General features: G+C 46.9%; 1 long non-coding RNA gene across 1 annotated transcript; it reads left to right on the top strand.

Moving 5' to 3' along the window:
• The first annotated feature begins 1,471 nt into the window (after positions 1–1,471).
• LOC104861388 lies at positions 1,472–18,319 on the top strand. The gene is made up of 4 exons (XR_780015.1): positions 1,472–1,775; positions 15,800–15,873; positions 17,373–17,569; positions 18,074–18,319. It is a non-coding gene; the product is annotated as an uncharacterized LOC104861388 (long non-coding RNA).
• Positions 18,320–20,221: the final 1,902 nt, after the last annotated feature.

The raw sequence follows: 20,221 nt of genomic DNA, 5'->3' as shown, positions 1-20,221 counted from the left end.
GGTTTGGCCGGACCGGGGCTCAGTGTGGGGGGAGAGAAGAGAGGGGCCAGTGAGTGGCTGGAAGGACGCTGTGACTCTCCATACCCCATCCTGAGCCTGGGAAAGGGTCCGTACACGGAGCATCTCGGGGGGCGGAGTCCCTTGCTGGGGCCTGAGAAGATGAGCGAGACAGCAGACAGCCCAGAGGTCCCCACATTATTTCCAGACCAGGACGTCAGCCTGTTTCCCAGCTCTCCATTCTTCCCTCGTTTTCTTTCTCCCTAGCATGTGAAATGCAGAACCGTTCCATAAAATTCACTTTCTCTAGGAGTTTGGCCTTAGCAAGCCTAACCCATGCTCTCTGGACAGCACTCACCAGCACCCGGCCCCGCGCCCCCAGAGCTGCGGGGAGAGGGGCTCGCTGGCTTCACAGAGTGAAAGTCTGTCTCTACCTGGCATGTTCCACTGTGGAGGGGCCCGGTCACTGAAGCCTGCCCTGCTGCCTGCAGCTGCGGACTGCTGCTCCGCGTGGTCTCACTATTTTAATTTATGAGCTAAAACTTAATCCTGCGGGGGCAGGACAATCGACAATCACGCAGGGAGCTCCTAGGAATGCAGGCACCCTCCGGAAGGCCTTTTGGTGGGTCTGGTAAGGCCACTCTGTCTCTCTCTTGCACCTTCCAAAGCTCAGCCCTGTTCCAGATGGCCCGGGGAAGGATTCTCACCTCTGGGGACGCTGCTCTAATCCTCCACAGCCGGGCAGCCTCCACTTCCGGCACGAGTCACGGCCCTGGATGGACACGAGACACTGTCACCGCCGTCCACAGAGAGGACGTGGTGGCTGGGAGTGATCAGCCTGCTGCGGCCTCGCAGCCGGAGCTCAGGCTGCCTTGACTCATGCATCCTCGTGCACCACCATATGCCAGGTGCTATTCTAGGTGCCAGTGGGCGGGCAGCAAGGATACGAACTCAGCTCCGCGTCCGCACTCGGGAACATCGTTTCTCCCTCAAGCATCTCGCCTTCGCGGACACTGAAGCCCCGCACGGAGGAAGGCGGGAGGCTCCATGTCGCCGAGTCCGCCCGGAACCAGCGCCTGCCCAGCTCTCCTGCCAGGAACTCTGGCCGAGTCCCGGCGCCCAGCGGACTGGCGGTGTCTGGCCACTGGGGCTGCCTGGGGCTGTCCTCCGGGCTGCCGTCCCCTCCTCTGTCCTGCTGGTTCCCTGGGCTCCTTGCCCTGGAAGTCCGCTTCCTCTTGTGCACTCACCACCCAGCCTGTAGAGAAGGCCTCGCCCTTTGCAGCCCTCGTCACCCCGCCTGGGCATGTCCTCTGTCACCCCCACACGGGCCTTTCAGGTCCCCACGGACAGGGCCGAGCTTGCTAAAGTCAGAGCCCTGAAGAGCCTCACAGGGGGCGGTTCAGGGAGGAGCCCGGATTCTGCCTTTCCTGCCTCCTTCCTCCTCCCGCCCCATCCCTGACCAATCTCTAGCGGATCACTTGTTCATCCTCGGAGCAGGTACTGATGAGCGAGGCTGTGCTCTAACCCTCCTCCTCCTCCTGGAGAACAAGCCCGTGCCCTTTCTCTCCTAGTCTCTCCCAGACGCAGCTGGGTCTGAGCGCCTCCGCCTCGGCCGCTCGCGCCAGATGTTCTGGAATGTGCCCCTGTCCTACACGCAGAGGACAGCGCCCCCCGAAGCAAGCGTCTCCGCATACGCCCGCCTTCACCTGTCCAGCTGCGCCACGCGGGCTGTCTGCCCTTCGAGGACGGAAGGCTCAGCAAACGGAGTGGTGTGTTGGGTGAGCGTGTGTGTACGTGTGTGTGCACACACGTGTGTCTACGTGTGTATGTGGGTGTGAGCTGTATGTGTTTCAGAGGCAAATGCTTTTTCCTGAGCATTTCCGGCAGCACAATAGCAATAGGCACTATTTTAAACCCGTAGATAATTTGATCTTAATGATACGGTGCGCAGAGGCACTAATAAGTTTACAAATGTGCCAGCAACACTAAACACATATGTCTTAGGAAAATGCTACCCTGTGCTTGGCTTATTGTAGGGCTGGGAACAGAGGTAATTGTGAATAATTAAGAGGGAGTGACCAAGAGCTGACTCAACGGTGTCTCCAGAGACACCGGCAGACACAGCGCATGTGCAGGGGGTCCAGGGACCCTGAAAGCTGGGGTCGGGGGTGCAACAGCAGGTGCCCTCCCTTCCTAGCTGAGAGGCACCCAGCAACATGAATCAGGGGAGCTGGGAGGCTGCTCTTTCTTACCTGCAAAGGCCAATGAGAGCCCCTGCGGAGGCTCTGGGGGTCTCAGAAGAAAAGTGCAGTGCAGCAAGGAGACTTCTGCTAGCAGTGCCTCATGCCACGCTGCCGCTCAATTGGCGTGGGCCTCACATCCAACAGTTTGCAAAGCTGGCAGCTTGGCTCTGCCACGCAACAGCTAAGTGCCACCCTGCAAGGTACCGTGGGTGTCCCTTGGCTTCTTCACTGCAGAGGGTGGGAAATCCCTGCCGCAAGTCGTGTGGCATCCACATGTGCGTGGGAGGCCTCAGCAGATGTCAGGGCGCACAGTAGGTATGCAGTTCTTATTCCTGCGTTCCTTCCCTGCCTCCTTTCTTTGCTGGTGAAGAAAATGCTCTCACTGAGGTCATTTGTGACTGGCACATTTCCTGGCTTGAAGGAGGTACTTGATCAATATTTGCTCAAGAAAGGATCAAATAATCCAGAAACATTCTTTGCTACTTAGCCAAGAAACTCAGGTGCAGAGAAGCTGAGTAAGTTCGCTAGGGCACATAGCAAGTCACAGGGAAGCGGCTCTTTGGTCCTGGCAGAAGTATGAATCCCCCAGCCCAGGCCGTGCAACTGGAACCGATAATTCCATGGGGTTGAGCTCTGGTCCCTGTCCTTTGTCCTGAAGTGGCATTAATTTGCCAGAAGGTTTGTTTTAAAGAGGAAAAAATGAACACCCCCAAAACGGAGGGAGTGTGAATGTCGGTCTGACTACAGGCTCCTGCGATGTGTGTTTAGGCAGATTAAATCTGTGTTTGATTACAAACCCCAAGGTAAAAGGAAAATAAATATGTTCATGCAGACAAGAGATTTCCAAAAGGAGGAGGAAACAAGAAGACAGTGGTTGATACTGGAAAGGCTGCTGTCCCCTAGCAGAGTCTAGGGTGTCCCGCTGTGGTGTCCAGTGTGGAGACGCCCGGCGAGGGGCCACAGAACGTCCCCCAGGTGCCACCCACCTGAGCACAGTGCCCACAACCCTAGCCTTCGGGGAAATGCTGATCGATTCTGAAAGCTCCATGGAAAGGTATAAATCCCCTCTTAGTGCCTTCTGGGCTCCCGGCAGGAAACACCGGTTTCCTCTGCAGTCCCAAGGCACTCGGTAGTGTTCTTGTTCCATTCATCCAAACCTGCGTTTCATTAAAGTGACACTTATTTGCAGCAGGCCTGACTTCCTCTCTGAGGCTGTAAACATCCTCTTGGCCGCTCAGCTTCGGCACCCCGCACACTAAAGAGCCGTTCACAGAATGTCTGTGGATGGGACCCACGCGAGTGTCCACAGGGAGGCCCAGGAGAAGCGCAAAGGTGGTTCCTGGAGCAGAGTTCTCTGTGGGCCAGGAGAAGGCGATTCGCTCATCTAAAGTGGGGTAGCCACTCAGCGGCACATTTCCGTGACCTGGTAAGGCCACTGTGCCTCTGCTTTCCCAACTCCTCAGCCCCCCCGCAGTGAGTTACGTGGGCCACATGAGTACTGCGGCCGGCTGTGGGAGTCCAGCATCCAAGGCGATGACAAGCCTGGGTGTCAGTCCACACTGTCTTCTCTCGCTGTGACAAGTGACCACCATGGACACCAGGCAAGGCCACTATGAGAGCAGAGGCCCTGTGTCCTGGCCTCTGAAGGTCCACTCTGTGCACAGGCATGGCGGATGCAAACCCAAAGGAGAGCGGAGCCTCCTTGGGTTAAGCTGCTGGGGTTTTGCTGAGTGAAACACAGAACAGGGACTCTAGCAGCCTTTTATGAGCCGCTGTGACCATTGGATGACAGTGCGGTCCTTGAGGGTACCTAGCAGGGCTCCTGGCATTTTGGAAATGTTTGGTAAAGATACTTCCGGTCTCCCTTTTTTTCCCCTGTGAACTTGAAATGGCCCCTTGGGAAGTCCAGGACAGCAGCAGGAGGAAGCCCAGGATGAAGCTGTCATGCAGAAGAGGGTCCAGAAGTCTCATGCTGGAGGAGCCACTGAGAGGACAGCAGGGTGCAGAAGTGGGAGCTGGGTCCCGAGACTGGGTAGCTTGGCCTCCGCAGGCTGGCCCTCCTTTCCTGATGGTAGCAATCAATCCTTACTGGGGTGGGGCAAAGAGGAACTTCTGGATGTTGCAGTCCCCCGGAGGCTCCTGGAGTCAGAGGTCTCCAGGCTGCGTGCAGGATATAAAAGGTCCTAAGGTGGTGAGGTTCAGGGGACTGCAGAGAAAGGAAATCACATTTAATCCCATTTGTCCTACAACAGTCTTTAAAGCCAGACAAAGGAAATCATGTGTAGAGCCCGGTCCCCCTCCACGACCCTGGGAGCCTTTATGCTCCTTTGTAAGCTCCAAGCACACTGGGCTGCACCGGTTTTCAGAAGGACAAAAGCCGTTTTAACAGCGTTCCTGGGGGGTGATGGGCGAATCATAATCTTGCAACCAAACAGTTTGGTTTGCTCATTCTTGTAAGGCTCTCCGGTAGGGAGAGAAGAAAAGGACTTGAAACTGCTCACTACCCACTCCTTGGCAGGAGCCCACTACAAACTTGCTCCCCTCCCCCTCCATCCGCCTCTCTTCCCCCCCCTGGAGAGGTTGGGCCAATGCCAACTCCAAGGTAGGTGGAGGCAGCTGCTGCCCCCCCCCAGGCACTTTCTTCCTGGGCGTCTAGGAGAACTGAGCCAGACTCTGACTCCTGCAAGCCCCAGGTCTGAGAGCCAGGGCTGTGAGTGGGCGTCAGAGACCCAGCGGCTGGCTTGGAAGCTGATCTGAGGATGGTGTGTAAAGAATTTGCTGGTAACTAAGAGCCTGTCGGAAAATGGAACTAAGTAAAGAGTTCCAACAATGTAAGGAAGGAGGGCATGAATGTGTTTGTCTCCAGGTCCTTGCAAAGTAGCTCACAGTGATCCCAAGAAAGGGCTTCGAGGGTACAGAGCTGTGCTAGAACTACTGAGCGGAGCTGGATGGCAGAAAAGCAGCACAGCAACGACAACAGTCGAATTCACATAGCAGTCTGCACGCTGAAGGCACAGGCATGTGAGTGCTGTGGCCAAGGACGCCACTGCACAGAGGGGACAGTGGGGCACCCCAAGGTGGAGGGGCCCAGCACACAGAAAGTGGGGGGCTCTGGAGACTGGAGGGAGGGAAGACAGCCATGGGCTGTACAAAGAAATGGGCGGAGGTCGGGGAGAAAAGGCTCTTGGATGGAGGAGTGCCTCAAAGCCCTTGGTAAGTTTTCGCCCGACTCAAGAGGAATTCAGAAGCCTGTGTGTGTCCAGGAAGGGGCAGGCAGCAGCAAAGCACTTGCGGGTCCCGGCCATGGAGAAGGGGAACCAGGAGGGCAGCTGGGGAATATCCTGGAGATGGAAGACACAGGGCTTGGTGGCTGAATAACCTCCGGGGAGGACGCAGGCTGTCGCCCTTCACTGTAGAGAGGTGGGCTGGGGCGGGGCCCTGACAGGGGACACAGAAGGTGAACAGTAAGGGTGCCGGTCTCACGCCGAAGGGTGGGGAGCAAACTCTAGTCGCTGTGGTGTGGTGAGGTGGAAGGGCATGGACAGAGCTCTAGAAACCCACGGGAAAGGGAGCCACAAGGAGGGCCACGAAGGGGTACAGACAAGATCTCCAGGAACTCAGGCCCCCAGGCGGGGCCCTGGCTTTTCTGAAAGCTCCTCAGGATTCTAATGTAGCCAGGTAGAGAACGGCTATTAGAAATGGAGAAAAGTGACGGGAACCACAGCACCTTTGAAGGAATGGACACTGCCTAGGCTACAGAGTAATGGAGCTGGCCCATGGGCAGAGGCAGTGACAGGAGGAGCAACTTTAGAGGAGCCCAGGGTGGCTAGAGGTTCAGGGTCTGAGAGGGACACTGCTGAGGAAAGCCAGGGCCAGTGGGAAAGTTGGTGGGCCAAGCGGGGGGGATCACCCCAAAGCACTGTACTGTGACATCATAGGAAGCATTTTAGCAGAGTGACGTGATAGACCTGTGTTTTCCAACAGCAGCACTGGAGGAAGGGGACAAGTAAAGAGGTTGGGGAGAATCCAAGTTTTGTCTTAACTTCTTTGGGCCATGAGCCCCCTTTCCCCAGAGCACAGTCCCGTGCCACTCACCATTTCCCTCAACAACAGATCACGTGTATGAGACAAACTGGTGGGAAACCAGGACGACCGCTGTCCGAGTGTGTGGTCGTGGTCCCATAAGATCATACGGAGCTGAACAATACCTACCGCCTAGAAATTTTGCCGTCTTTTGTACACGCAGATATGTTCAGAGACACACACAGCCCACTCCGTTAAAGTTGCCAATGATACCTGGATCAGCAGCGGGCTGTGCAGGCACGGAGCCCACAAGCAGTGGTAACACACAGCCTGGTGTGCGGTGGGGTGTGTAAGTGCACCCTGCTACATCCGCACAGTGGCACACTTGCCCCCCAAAACACACACTTCTCAGATCAGGTTCCCTTTGTTCAGGAATGAACGCGTGAGCTGGCGAGTCTGTTTCCTCGGTGGCCCCTGACATGACTGCCTTAATTCCCCATGAAATTTCTGTGGCTTTTATTTATTTATTTTGCAGTGCTGAGCTACATCTCCGGCATTTTTTATTTGTTTTTTGTTTGTGGCAGGGCCCAGTTCCTTTTCAAAGTATCCAAGTATCTGGTTGTCGTGAAAGGCAATGATTTTGAGAATGTCCTCCTGAGTCCAGAATAAAATCTACCTCCCCACTGTGTGTACGTTTCAGGCCATGTAGAAATACTGAAGCAGGCATTTTCACATTTTCATTTCTTTTTATTTTTATTTTTGTTGTGCTAGGGATCGAACCTAGGCCTTTTGTGATCTACCCACTGACCTACATCACCAGCCCTACATTATCCCATTTCCTAGGCTGGCCTTAAACTCCTGGGCTCAAGTGATCCTCCTGCCTCAGCCTCCTGAGTGGAGAGTAGAGGGTACACTGGAGCAGGCCACCACCCCTGGCTAAGGCAGGCATTTTAGTACACGAGTAGCTTTGGGCTCCTTGTGCTAGGCAGAGCTCTCTGAGTGGGATAGTTCCTTTCTTTTCTTTGTTCTACTTCTGTCTTCCTTAAGTGCCCTGACTACTAAATTGAAGTTTATTTTCATTGTCTGTACTTTTCACTGAATAACATTTTTTTTGAAATTAAAATTAGATTGCATCTCACACGTCTGGTTTTGGGTTTTTGCCCCCTTTTTTCCTCTTCTGTGGCTCTGTTAATACAAAGCACCCCAATGCAAACCCTGTTTCGAGATGGCAGTAAGTTTAATGGTGGGTAGCAAGCCGGGAGCCTGCGGTTTTCAGATGCTTGGTTTATTTTTAGACTCCGTGGATGAATTTGTCCCTGGAGTGTTTACTGAGTACCCTCTGAAGACACAGCCCCTGGGCACAAGAGGAAGTTACTCTCTGACAAACCAACTCCTCCAACGACTGGAAGACACAGGTGGGGAGCAAGTTATTCTGTTTTTACACAACGGCACTGGGACCCAGAAGGGTCAAGGGATCCAGGTGGAACAGGAGCGGGTCCAAAAAGATCGACCTGTCCTTGGAGTAGTGCTCAAATAGGCCCTTACCAGATGCATTTCCATTTCCATAACCCCGGTCACTGAGGAGGTGACGGCGACTGACAATTTCCATTACTATAACAGAAAAATTGACATTTCCATTATGTCTTGAGCCTTTAAACTATGGACTGAAAAAAATGATAAAACCTGGTGAGGCATTTATTTAATGCAGGGAAGCAAATATTACATTCTTAACTGTTTCCTGGTGGAAAAGAAAGCATTCCAGTCGACGTTTTAATAAGACATTTTGTTTAACATCCTCATAGTTGTAGATGCTTAAAATGTATTAAGTGAGCCAGTGACTATGATCATGAAATCTGGGAGACCGAGGAAGGGGAATTGTGAGTTCAGAGCCAGGCTGGATATCTTAGCAACTCAGGCAGAGTCTTTCTCAAACAAAAAAATAAAATTTATTTTAAATGTAAACATTGCCAATAGGGATGATGATTTCATATACTTATTCTAAAACTTTGAAATGCCTTAAAATGTCAAATAGTACAGTACTAAAAATCTTAGACTATAAGGAATCTAATGAAATAAAAACCAGTGTTTTGTGCCTTAAAAATTCTCATCACATCCTTAAGAGCTCCTATATTTCTTTATATCTTGATTCACTCTTAAAAATAATTAAAGAATAAAAAAGTAACAGCAAATTTCTGAGCTATTGAATAGACACAGAAATAATTGCTTTTCCTTTTTAGTCATTTCTGTGTTCTTTTCTTCATTTTCGCATTGTTTTCCACTTCCCAATAAACAAGTGATCCTGATAACCTTCCTAATCTAAAGTAGCCAAGTGCAACTCATTAGCTTGCTAATTAATGTTTTCCAAAGTGGAAATGCTTTGGTGGTAATAGGGAATTCCATCGTATTTCCCACCCCACCCTGACCAATGTTTTTATTATTGTACCTCAATCGCTGGGCATTCTCAGAGCGACCTGAATTAAAATCCTAGTGTCACCCCTTTGGGTGACTTGGGCCAATGGCTTCACTTCCCTGCTTGTTGGTTTCCTCTCGGACAGGAGGAGCACATTATTCATCTTCAGGAGAGACGTGGCGAAGTTCAGTGATGGGGAACACTGGACTAGCCCAGGCAGCAACACAGGCTGAGTTCCAAACAAGTATCTTTTTAACGTGGGCACCGTCCTCCCCGCTCCTCTGCTCTGTGTCACAGGTCACACTCACGGACCCTTTCCAATGTATTCGGAGACCTGCTGATCTCACCTCTCCAGAGAAAGTGGAGCCACAGTACTCTCCTCTCCTTTGGGCAATGCTAACAGAATCTTGACAGCTGGAGATGAATGTTTTAAAAGTCAGTTGGGCTGCAACTTGAAGTACATTTAAGTGCACAACCGTTCTGTTTAGTGATATATTTTTACAATAGTAAATGGTAAAGATGCTCTTATCAAGTGGCCCACAACCATGGTTATAGACCATGAGCATGGACTGGCATGGGCTTTTCCGCCCAGCTTCCCTTCTTGTGAGGACCCAGCTTTCCAGGGTCTACCCCAAAATGTTCTGGCCCAATTCACCTCCTCTGTGCTCAGTGGGAACTGACTGGCCCAAGAGAGGGAGCTTGGAGAAGAGTCTTTTTAAGACCTGCTGCCTTTACCTGCCCACAGCAGCCCCAGAGACAAGTATTTGTCCAATCACTGTTTACGGAACTTGGGAACAACCTGGGGCCCGAAAGGCCCGGAGCACATTAGCCAGCACTGTTGTAAGGAATTCAGCAGGATTCTGTAAGAATTCCCTAACACATGGTAAATATCAACACATAATTGATGAATAAACAAATCTATAGCAACTAGTTATAAAGACTGCCTAAATATATAATAAGGATCTAAAATTAATGGGCCATTTCTACATTGTAGGGTCCCGATACTTTTTGCTTTTTAAGCTTTTAACCAAGAACATGGATCCCATTTTTTAAATCAGAAAAATGTGTTTTTTTTTAAAAAAGAATGACACTCAGATGCAATAATGATCTTGTTTTGTTTGACTTTTGTTTTATAGCCAAAGATATTTTACTTTATTTCTTCAGTGTAAAGTTTAATGCAAATAACAAATACATGCTGTCATAAGATTTGCTAGTATATATTCCATGTCTGTAAGACCTCATCACTCTTGATTGAGAAAGAAAGCTCTAAAACTATAAAACCCTAAATGTAACTCTTGAATCAAGGGTAACTAGAAAAACACAAGTACTCATGGCATCAGGATTAATTGTAGCTGAATAATCTTTCTTGCATTTTTCATTTCTTTCAATACAAGCAGGCGCTTCTCCAGTCCAGGGCATCTTGTTTGAGGCAGGAAGCAGGAGGACTCTATTAAATCTCCAGGCTTTTGTCCTGAAAGGGCTAATTCCTCAAGAACCACAGGATCTCAGGCAGCCAGGCTCCTTTGGAAGCCAGGAAGACAAATATCCCGTTTGGATGACAGATGCCAAGGCTGGGGGTGTTGGAAGAACAGAGGCCTCAGTTGTTCCCCTGGGGTGCAGGGTGGTGGTCAAGTTGCATTTTACATGGAGCGTGTTGTGCTCGGAGGTGGGGCCAGGAGCACCGGAGAGGCCTCGTCTTGTGGATGTGTCTGGAGACCTCAACACTGTTGGCAGGCAGGAGGAGCAGCGGGTCCACAGGGCACAACACCCCCATGCCTGAGATAAGACCCTTGCCCCTGTGAAGATGGCTGGTGCATGGCCAGAGGGAGCCATGCTGCTCTAGGCTGTCCAGGTAAATTTGTGCCTCCTCCCCGCCAGGCAGTGAAGTCCTAATCTCCAGTGCTTCAGAATGTGGCTGTATTTGAAGACTGAGACTTTGCAAGAGGTTGTTGAAGTGAAGAGATATCATCAGGGTGGGCTCTAATACCACCTGGCTGGTGCTCTTACAGGAGACATGAGGACACGTGCACACAGAGGAGGTCCAGGTGAGGACACAGCGAGAAGGTGGCCATCCACAAGCCGGAATGGCCTCCGGACAAACCAACCCTGCTGCCACCCTGAGCTTGGGTTTCTGGCTTCCAGAAGTGTGAGGAGATAAATATTGGTTGTTGAAGCCACCCAGCCTGTCCTATTTATCGCTGTAGCCTCGACAAGTAACACATGTGCATCATTGAAGGGGCTGGAGGTGTGGCCCATCTTGTAGCAATAGCCTTTGAATGGAAATCCAATTGTGTAATTGAATCTAAAACAATGCTTTGTTTCTTCCATACCTAAATTGGAGTTCTATGATTCAAAGTAGTGGGTATGCTGTCTTGTTTTATGTTGATTTTGCTGTCTTACGTGTTGAGGAATATGGTTTTATTCCCAGTATTGTCATTCTTTCTTTTTTATGTATCTATGTTAGAATTCATTATTTTACAATCCATTGTGAGGCTGTTCAGTATCACTTTTCACTTCTTTTATTTCTTATTTCCAGGAAGCTTGGCTATACTGAGTTTTGTCTTAAATGTCCCAAACCACACACGCGCATGTGCACACGCACACACACACACACACACACACACACAAACACACAATTCTATAGAAAATCTTCACAGAGTTTCCACTACTGAGAAGAGACTTGGAAAAGAAACTGGAAAACAAATCTCCTAGTTCACAGCAGATTCAGCTGATAGGAAGCAGAACAAACCAACAACTAACAGCAACAGCAACGGAAGAGGCTGTGAGACTTTTGTGGTTTTATCAACAGATGACAAGTGTGATTTAATGTAGACAAACCAATAATTAATCAAAGAGCAAGGAGGCCAGTCTAGTGATGTGTCTAGGCAGAAAGTAACCCTCTAGCACACAATCAAGAAAATGATTTAGGGATTGTCCTTGAAAAATCATTAAAACTATAGTGTAGAGTACCCAGTTCAGGGAACAAAGGCAAACACAGTGTTTATAAAGACAATACACAAAAAAACCGGAGGTAGCACCTCTTATTTTGAAAAAGACTTGTGTACTCTACTCAGGGATACTGTCCTGTTAGCAATTGCTATGCAAAACCACAATAAAGAACGGCAAAATGCAAGAATCAAACTTACCTACTCATACAAGGGGGAGGAAGATGCCAAAATACAAGGGCCTAGAAGGCAGGGGAACATGTGACCATGCCTGGTGAAGCTTTTGGGCAGGCTGAGAATGGAGCAAGACAGAAGGATGTTTAGAGATTTTTTAGACACACACATCTGTTTTTTCCATTCAGCTCTTTGAGCACCAAAGAGACCCATGATGTAGAAAGTTCCACTTCCTCCCTAATTTGAGACTCCCTGGGGCCAGGGCTGTGTCTGACTCAGCCTGGCATCCTGCCTGCCCCTCAACCAGCAGACGACTTTGCCCGGCCGGGGCTGGTTGAAAATGTTCAAGTGAAGAAGGTCATAGCCGAGCATGCGCAGGAGGCTGGCTGTGTTCTAGGCGGGGCCGCCATGCTGGAAGGGGCCCGAAGAGCCCTGCGTGGGCCCAAGCGCCAGCTCTGCGCTCAGCTGCGCCTCCCTGAGCCTCATCTTTCACCAGATCTTTCTCTTCACTTCTTTTGCATTCTGAAAAGCAATTTGTCAGTTGGCTTTTTCTTTTCTTTTCATCCTGGCTTGTTTTGTTCTTTCCTCTTGCTTGCTTTTTTTCTCCTTTTCTTTGTCCTCCGCTTTCTTGTTCCCCTGTCCCCCCCCACTCCTCCTCCTTCTCCTCTTCCTCTTGTCTTTCTCCTTTTCTCCCCATTTCCTCTTTTTGCCCCTTTTTCCTTCTCTTCCACTGCCTGTCCTCCTTCCCTCCTCCTCCTCTTCTTCCTCCGTCTCCTCTACCTCCTCCTACCATGCAACACTGCGATGTTCAGAGTGATGGTGGAACAGGACCCAAGTCTCCGAGTTTCCCCACATCGGTCACCTCTCTTCTTTCCCAAATGCCTCTGTTGTGGGCCAGGCCCATAGGAGCTCACCCCAATGATGACAGTGGGCCCTCGAGCATTTCTGCCTCCATTTTTACCCACAGTGGAAGTAGCAGCTAGATGAGGGGGCGGACCAGGAAGGGGGCTACCTCAGGGGATGGGATGAATTCAGTCCTTGGAGACAAGAAAATACGGTCAGGCCAATTCGGTCTATAAGGGAAATATTTGAGTCAATTGGAAAGAAATACGGTGCCAGTTAGTTTAGTTCTCAACCCTAATAACTAGCAAAATGTGAATAGATTCAATTTTGCATGTGATTCAGGTTGGTTAGCTTTATCCAGAATGCTTTGGACCAGAAATGCTTTGGGGCTTCCTTCTGATTTTGGAATATCTGCATAGCCTTTACTCGTTGAGCACCCCTTATTTATTTATTTAATTATTTGTTTAATTATTTGTTTTTAATTTATTTATTGGAACCAGGGATCGAACTTGGGACCTTGCACTTGGGAGGCAGGCAGCAGCACCACGGAGCTAAATCCCTGGCCCAAGCATCCCTAATTTAAAAATTCAGAATATGAAGTCCTCCAAAATTTGAAACTTTTTGAGCAAGCTACAAAGTTTCAGATTTTGGAGCTTTGCTGGCCAGGTTCTGTCTGCATGGCTGCAGTGAGGTTGTGGGTGGGCTTGGATTCTTACGGGGGAAGGACCCCTTCCAAACCCACTCAGGCTGTTGGCAAAATTTCTTTCCCTGTGGTTCTCTCTGCAGGCCTGGCTCTCTGCTATTAGCTGAGCCTGTTCCCTAGTGTCATGGCTCAGTCGTGGTTTCTTTCCCAGGGGGACTTCTGTAACACAGCCGCTTGTGACATCAAGCCCACAGGGAGGGAGAAGCCCTGGCTCAGTATGCTAGGAGAGGTCTTGTGCAGTGTGGAATCAGTCACAGCAGTGACACCCATCGCTGCACCACATTCTGGGGGCAGGTCCTGCCCACGCTCCAGGGTGGGAATGATACAAAGGCAAAAGCGCCAGCTGGGTTGTCACGAGGCTGTCGTAGGAGTCTGATGACCATGGCCTAAGTAGACTGCGCTCAGGAGTAGGAAAAAAAAAAAAATCCCCATCAGCAGAGTTGCTTTGTTGGGGCTTCTTCCCAAAGATTATGTGTGACTATATTAATGGAAAGTTCGCATTCTGCTGACATTTTAAAACCAAATGATGCATTGTATACTGCTGAGTGTAAGAAGGGGGGCTTATGGTCTTACCTAAATTGTAAACCCTTAAATATGCTTCCCCAAAGTGCTTTAGTTTAGAAAATCATAAAATAGACTCGGTGATTGAGTACTACAGAAAAGAAGGGACTATTTTACTAATTTTTAAAACAATGGATTCTGCTTGGGCTAAAAAAAAAAAAAAAAAGACAATCTGTTTCTGAATAGGGCTTTTACCAAAAGAAAATGAGTTTCTCTCTGAATTTTCTAAATAAATATTGAACCCCCAAATACTGGTTTAGAGAGGCATCAGCTAAACAGACCAAGACACTTACTCTGGCTCCAATTTCCACACCATCATCAAAGTAACTTGTCTCAAACCAAGAGTTGATTTTGTCACTTTTCTCACAGGATCGGCTTTAAAGTCTTAAGCGGACACTTGTGACTCTTCAGAGATTCGCTCCGGCCTCCACTCACCACCTTCCCCTGCTTTCATGAACCCAGTGCCATAGACACACTGCGCAGTGTCACGAGCCTCTTTCTCCTTCCCGTTCCTACCTCTGCCCATGTCATACCCTCTCTTTGGTCTTTGCCCACCCTTTCCCTTTAGAAGTTCTAGAGACTTTGTGTATAAGTCCCAGGAGAGGGATATATAAAGGCTGGGGATAGGGCTCAGGGGAAGGACACTTGCCTGGCGTGTGCAAGGTCCTGGGTTCAATTCCAGAACTACAAAAGAAGAAGGGAAAAAATGCAAGAGGTGGTATTTCACTACTGTATTCCTTGGGCACAGGCCTGACCCATAGTAAGTATGCAGTAAATACTGAATGGATACACATCTCAGAATCCTCCAATTTAAAGTGAATATTTGGATGAAATGGTGGCCCCGTGTGGCTCTGACTTTTAAAAATCATTATATGAATTAAAAGAACATAGATTTTGCTTACAAATAAACTAAAGTGGGTGGCAGTGATTTGAAATGCTTTGGAATTTCAAGGAAGGAGATATTATTCTGTCCTGGAAGAGTCAAGAGGATTTTTGCTGAAGGAAGTGGGAGCTGAGAAGGGTACTGAAAGAAGAGAGGCCATGCGAGGCCTTGACAGCTTGGCAAAAGAAAACCAGCACAGGAAGTAACTAGGAGCGAGGATCTAGCACTTACCTTGTACCAGATATTCATCTCCTAATAAGCTTGGGGAGGGATAAACATTATGGACGTTGTTTTACACATAAGGAAAATAATCCCAAAAGCCAAAGTATCTTCCCCCAAAGTGACAGACACGGGTTGAACTGGAAATTCAGACCTGGGCTGTGTGACTGACTACTTCGTCACACAACTCCCGAGATTAGAGGAAAAGTCCTGCACAGTAGTGAGACAATGCTACAAAACCAGGAAAAAAATATGGTGCCCATCAGTGTATGGAGGACTTATCAGAGGGAAGACCATCACACAGACCTCACAACACAAGGCAGGGACTGGCCAGCACCAACCACTCATTAGCTTCAGGGACTTTTTACATACATTATTTCATTAAAATGTCATATATCACCCTGTGAGTTAAAATTTCTCCCCGTTTTTATGGTTTGGCAATATAGACTTGAAAAAGAAGAAAGTACCTTGCCCAATATACTACATTTCAATGGCAGAGCTGGGATTTAAATATAGAACCTCATCCTGTGATTAAAAAACAAACCCCAAACGCTTTATTTAAAAAGAGCAAGAGGAAGATACAATGTAGTCATCACCTAAAATTATATGAAACTCCCCATCAGACACACATAGAAGACTGTAATGAGTTTCAGAGAATGGTGTTTGGTGTGTAAAAGGCACTTAAATATCTGCCGATAAACAAAGGTTCTATATTATAGTTTCTGACCACTAATTGTGCTATAAATTTTAGCATCAGTTCATGACTCGTTTATGGTGCTGTTCTCTTTTGCTGTTCAGGTTTTGCTGTTGTCAATGGAACTACAATTTGAAGAAATTATTTCATGTTTCTTTGTACCAAAGAAAGTTGCGCAGTAAGTTTTCAAGAAACACTTGCTGAATTCAGTTAGACTTAGTGTCTGCCACATTCTGAAATCTGTCACCATGAGATATGTCTAAAACTCAAAAGAGAATCCACTGTGGGGTTTCATACTATTTTGGAGGACTGGCGATAATAGTTAGGGCCTAAGGTCAGCACTGAGCATAAGTCCTATATATGCCCACATTTTCTTTGCATTGGAAATACTGTATCACTTTGCCAAAATAACTACTCAGTCAGCATCAGATCAAATCTTGTAACTTTGGTTGGGGACAAGAGAAAGGACGTGGCTTGCATTGGAACTCATGTTCTAGGACACACACAACACACCTTTGCTGGCAATACAATAGTATGAGAAATGAAGGTCTACTGTGGAAAGGGCAAATTTCCATTTCCAATCTCTCACACAAGCCGGGGGGGGGTAAGCTCCACGCCCACTCTGATGTGGCCTGTGGGGATTTGACTTGCTACTGCTTGCTCCCCCGTTTTGTTTTGGTTGAGCACAGCTAGTCGACGTCACCTATGGGAAATGTATAGATGATGAAGTTACAACGTACTCTTTGGAGAGTTAACTCATGAAGCTCATTATTCTCACTTCGAAGACAGTGAATAAAGATGTAAAGATGCTTCAGAAGAGTTTCAGTGGACTCACAGATGTCAGAGTTGTAACCCTTTTGTTATCGATGCTGGAGTGAAACCCAGGTCCTTGTGTGAGCTAAGTAAGCACTCCACCGGCGCTAAAACCCCAGTCCCCTACTTAGTTCTGATGAGACAAATACCTTTACAAAATCTTCATAATAGAGTCACTGCTGGAGAATACAGTTCTACCCCTTCTTCCTTACCCATGAAACTACAGGTGCATGCCCATTCCCCGCCACCCTTCTGAGACATCTCCCCCAAATATTCAGTGCCTCTCTCCCATTCCAGCCCATGTTCACACCACTACCACCGCCCTGCACGTAATCACTTTCATTGCTTTCTCGGGTATCTTTCTAGAATTGCTTTATGCAAACACAAGCAGACAGGAATAAACTTACCCATTCTCTTACAGAAAATGTAGTGCGTTGTATTTACCGCAACTTGCTACTTTTGTATAACAAAACATTCCACATCTTTAAAAAGAAACCTATCACTTTTCAAAGTTGCTGCATGATGGTCTGTTGTGTGGATGCACCATGATTTATTTAACTAGTTTCCCTTTGGGTCTTTCTCCTTGCTATTATGAAAAATGCACATGAATAACCTCACTATAGAACTATGTGCTTTCTGGTATGTGCATGTTTGTCTGTAGGATAAATTCTCATAAAGACGCTTGTCTCCGAAGGTGACTACATTTGTAATTTTGGCAGTGCCCAGTTCCTCCCTCTGTAAAGACTGTACCATTTTGTACCACTAGCAACAAAACACGAGAGTGCCTGCTAACACTTGAATTCTTAATGTCAAATACGGAAATGTACTTCCAAGGATAATGGGTTTTATGAACTTACTCTGCAGTACACAGAGAATTCCTACTCCTTTTGAAGTCAGTAAGATACAAGGCACAGGATGGACGAGGACATCATCTCCCCACAGTTTTCATGCCTCACCCAGGCTCAAACCTTTTGAAGAATGCACAAGGAAGCCCTTTTGAAATACTTCTGCTGAGGTCTTTCCCCATATTGAAATTCACATGTTCTGTCTCCTAGATACAGGTTAGTGTTGCAATAAGGTCCCTCCTGTGGCTAATACAGTGACACTGACTTGGTTTAGAGGTGCCACTAGCTGCCTGGGCCAAGACAATGGTAGGACAAATGGCACAGGCTTCTGAATGACACCTACATGGATTGAAACCTATGACTACCCTATCTCCTTATGGTGTGACTCAGTCATTTGGCAGAACTGAGGGTATTTTCTAAACCATTAGAATGGGAAATAAATTTCCAAGTCTTTTCGGATTTTTGTTAAGATTATAGAGGACCATGTTTGAGAAAGTGCTTAATACCCAATCGCATTCCACATTAACCTCCCCCTTTTGTTTTTCTGAAAATAACAGGGAATTGGGAAGAAAACACCAGTGTTCAAATTTATGTCCCAACTTCCCTTCCCCATGTTAATGCTGTCTTACCATAGTCATAGAAGAAGCTCTAAAAATGCATTTGTAATAGTTTACATGTAATTGCAACATGCTTTGATGTTTGGCTTGTCATCCCATACAGGAGTGGAAGAACTAGGGCCCGAGATGGAACTAACTGAACACAGCAGAGAATTGAAGCAAACAGTGGCTAGAAGGAAACCACCACCACCATCACCACCACCACCACCAAAGATGCCCAGTAGGCCCAGTAGTAGGTAGGCACACAAAGTTTTCAGCATAAAGCCATCTCAAGGTCAAGAAAAGGTTAACTGGGTCCAGGGTGTAGTTTAGCAGTAGAGCATGTGTGCGAGGCCCTGGGTTCAATTCCCAACACCAAAATAAACAGATAAAAAAATGGTTACTTATCTGCCTGGTGTGCAGAACACAGGACAGTGGGCAATGTACTCAATTATATCTTCCTTATTTAATTAAAGTTTTGAGGTATTTCTATAATAGATCCATGAGTTTCATGAAGATTTGTATCATAAAATGTAAAATACTGTACATTTTTTGGCACTTGAATGGTTAAATCTCTGGCTGCAGGTTTTTTGGTTATCCAGAAAACTTAATCAATTAACCCATTTGTTTATCCAATATTTATTGAGTGCCTATAATGTATATAACACTGAGCTAGGTACTGGATTTACTTGGAACATCTATTTGCCCCCAAATTCTAGTTAAAAAAGTACCACTCAAAACACAGCTCCAACTTATGTTAATCTTTCAATGAGCCTTCATGAGTGGTTTACTATCATTGTAAGTGATTTTAATTTTAGAACCTTCTGGGTTGTACAATATATCCCTCTTCCAAAGGAGACAAGAAAGATAGAATTGTGGAGCCAGCAAATATAAAGTTGAAATCACTTGACAAGTCTGACAATCCTGTTTTTACTTGAAACTTCAATTGTGGTAAACACTTTTGACTCATGATCTCATTTGTCAGCCTGTACAGTGAATGTAATTTACTTAGCTAATTTCACTAGTAGATTATGTTCTTCCAGGGCACAGAGAAATAGGAATGATAAATAAGCCATTACTGCTTGCTTTTGTATCTCATTTCATAGCCTCATAGCTTAGAGAAAATATATCTAAAAGCACAAATTAATTGCACCTAATTCTTAGAAGTATCTCAAAATGCTTTCTTTTATTAGAGATATCAAATATACTCAATGAATATAGGTAGACAGATGTTGGTACTATACAAATAGAACAACAAACCAACAACAATAATAATGTCGATAATAACAAAAGCAGTTACGACTTATTTAGTGCCCACTGCCTGTCAGGTATCGTGTTGCGTGGATTGCTTTGACTGGATTGCCATCCAGCAAATTTTTGAAATGTTTTCAAGAAGGAAACAGGTTTAAAGAGTGTTTCTTGCTCAAATTTTTCATGTTACCATTTTAGAGAAACAGGTCTTTAAACCTGAGCAACTGTACTCTACTTTTTTGCCATTTAAAATGTTATTCTTTCAAACTCAGTAAAGAAACAGAATTCCATCTATATACAGAATTTGTACTTGTTAGCCTTAAATTTTACTAGCACAGGAAGTAAGGGGATTAAATAAATCCCTGTGTAAAATAGAAGGATACAGTATGTGACTTGTTCCCCAAGTGGATTTTGGAATCACCCCCGACCTCCCACATCTGGGGAATACATTTTGTAAGTACTTCTTCAAAGTCTTTATAGGTTTTTCCTTGGCATATATATTCACAAAAATTTGTGTGTGGTGTTCCCATTCTTCCCTGCCACTCAAACTTAGTGGTGTGCTCTAGCATTGAATGTCATAGATCAAAGTAACTATTGAAGTTGTCAAAGGCAACTCAATGGCACACAGATATCACTTTATTTGTCCTCTTAATCTTTTAAAGACAGTTATTAGCATGATTAGATTTTACTTAAGTGAGAAGAATAAAGACTCAGAAAGTGAGTTAAAGTATCTGGGGGAGGTCTATGAATAAATCCAGGTGTTTTCTCCCTCTCTCTCTCTCTCTCTCTCTCTCTGCAGGGTCTCACTATGTAGTTGAGGCTGACCTGGAACGCACTATGTAGCCCAGGCTGGTCTTGAATTCACAGTGATCCTCCTGCCTCAGCCTCCCAAGTGCTGGGATTACAGGTGTGCGCCACCACACCCAGCTTTTCTCTCTTTTTAAATTCAAAATGTTTCACCTAAATAGTGACAACTATAACCATATAGCCCTGTCTGGTTCAAAATATGCATTCATTGAAA

Source organism: Fukomys damarensis, unplaced genomic scaffold (assembly GCF_012274545.1).
Source record: "Fukomys damarensis isolate Sample0158 unplaced genomic scaffold, DMR_v1.0_HiC HiC_scaffold_18, whole genome shotgun sequence".
Classification (NCBI taxonomy): Eukaryota; Metazoa; Chordata; class Mammalia; order Rodentia; family Bathyergidae; genus Fukomys; species Fukomys damarensis.
Note: the sequence above shows the minus strand (reverse complement) of the source record. Positions and strands in the feature narration are given on the sequence as shown.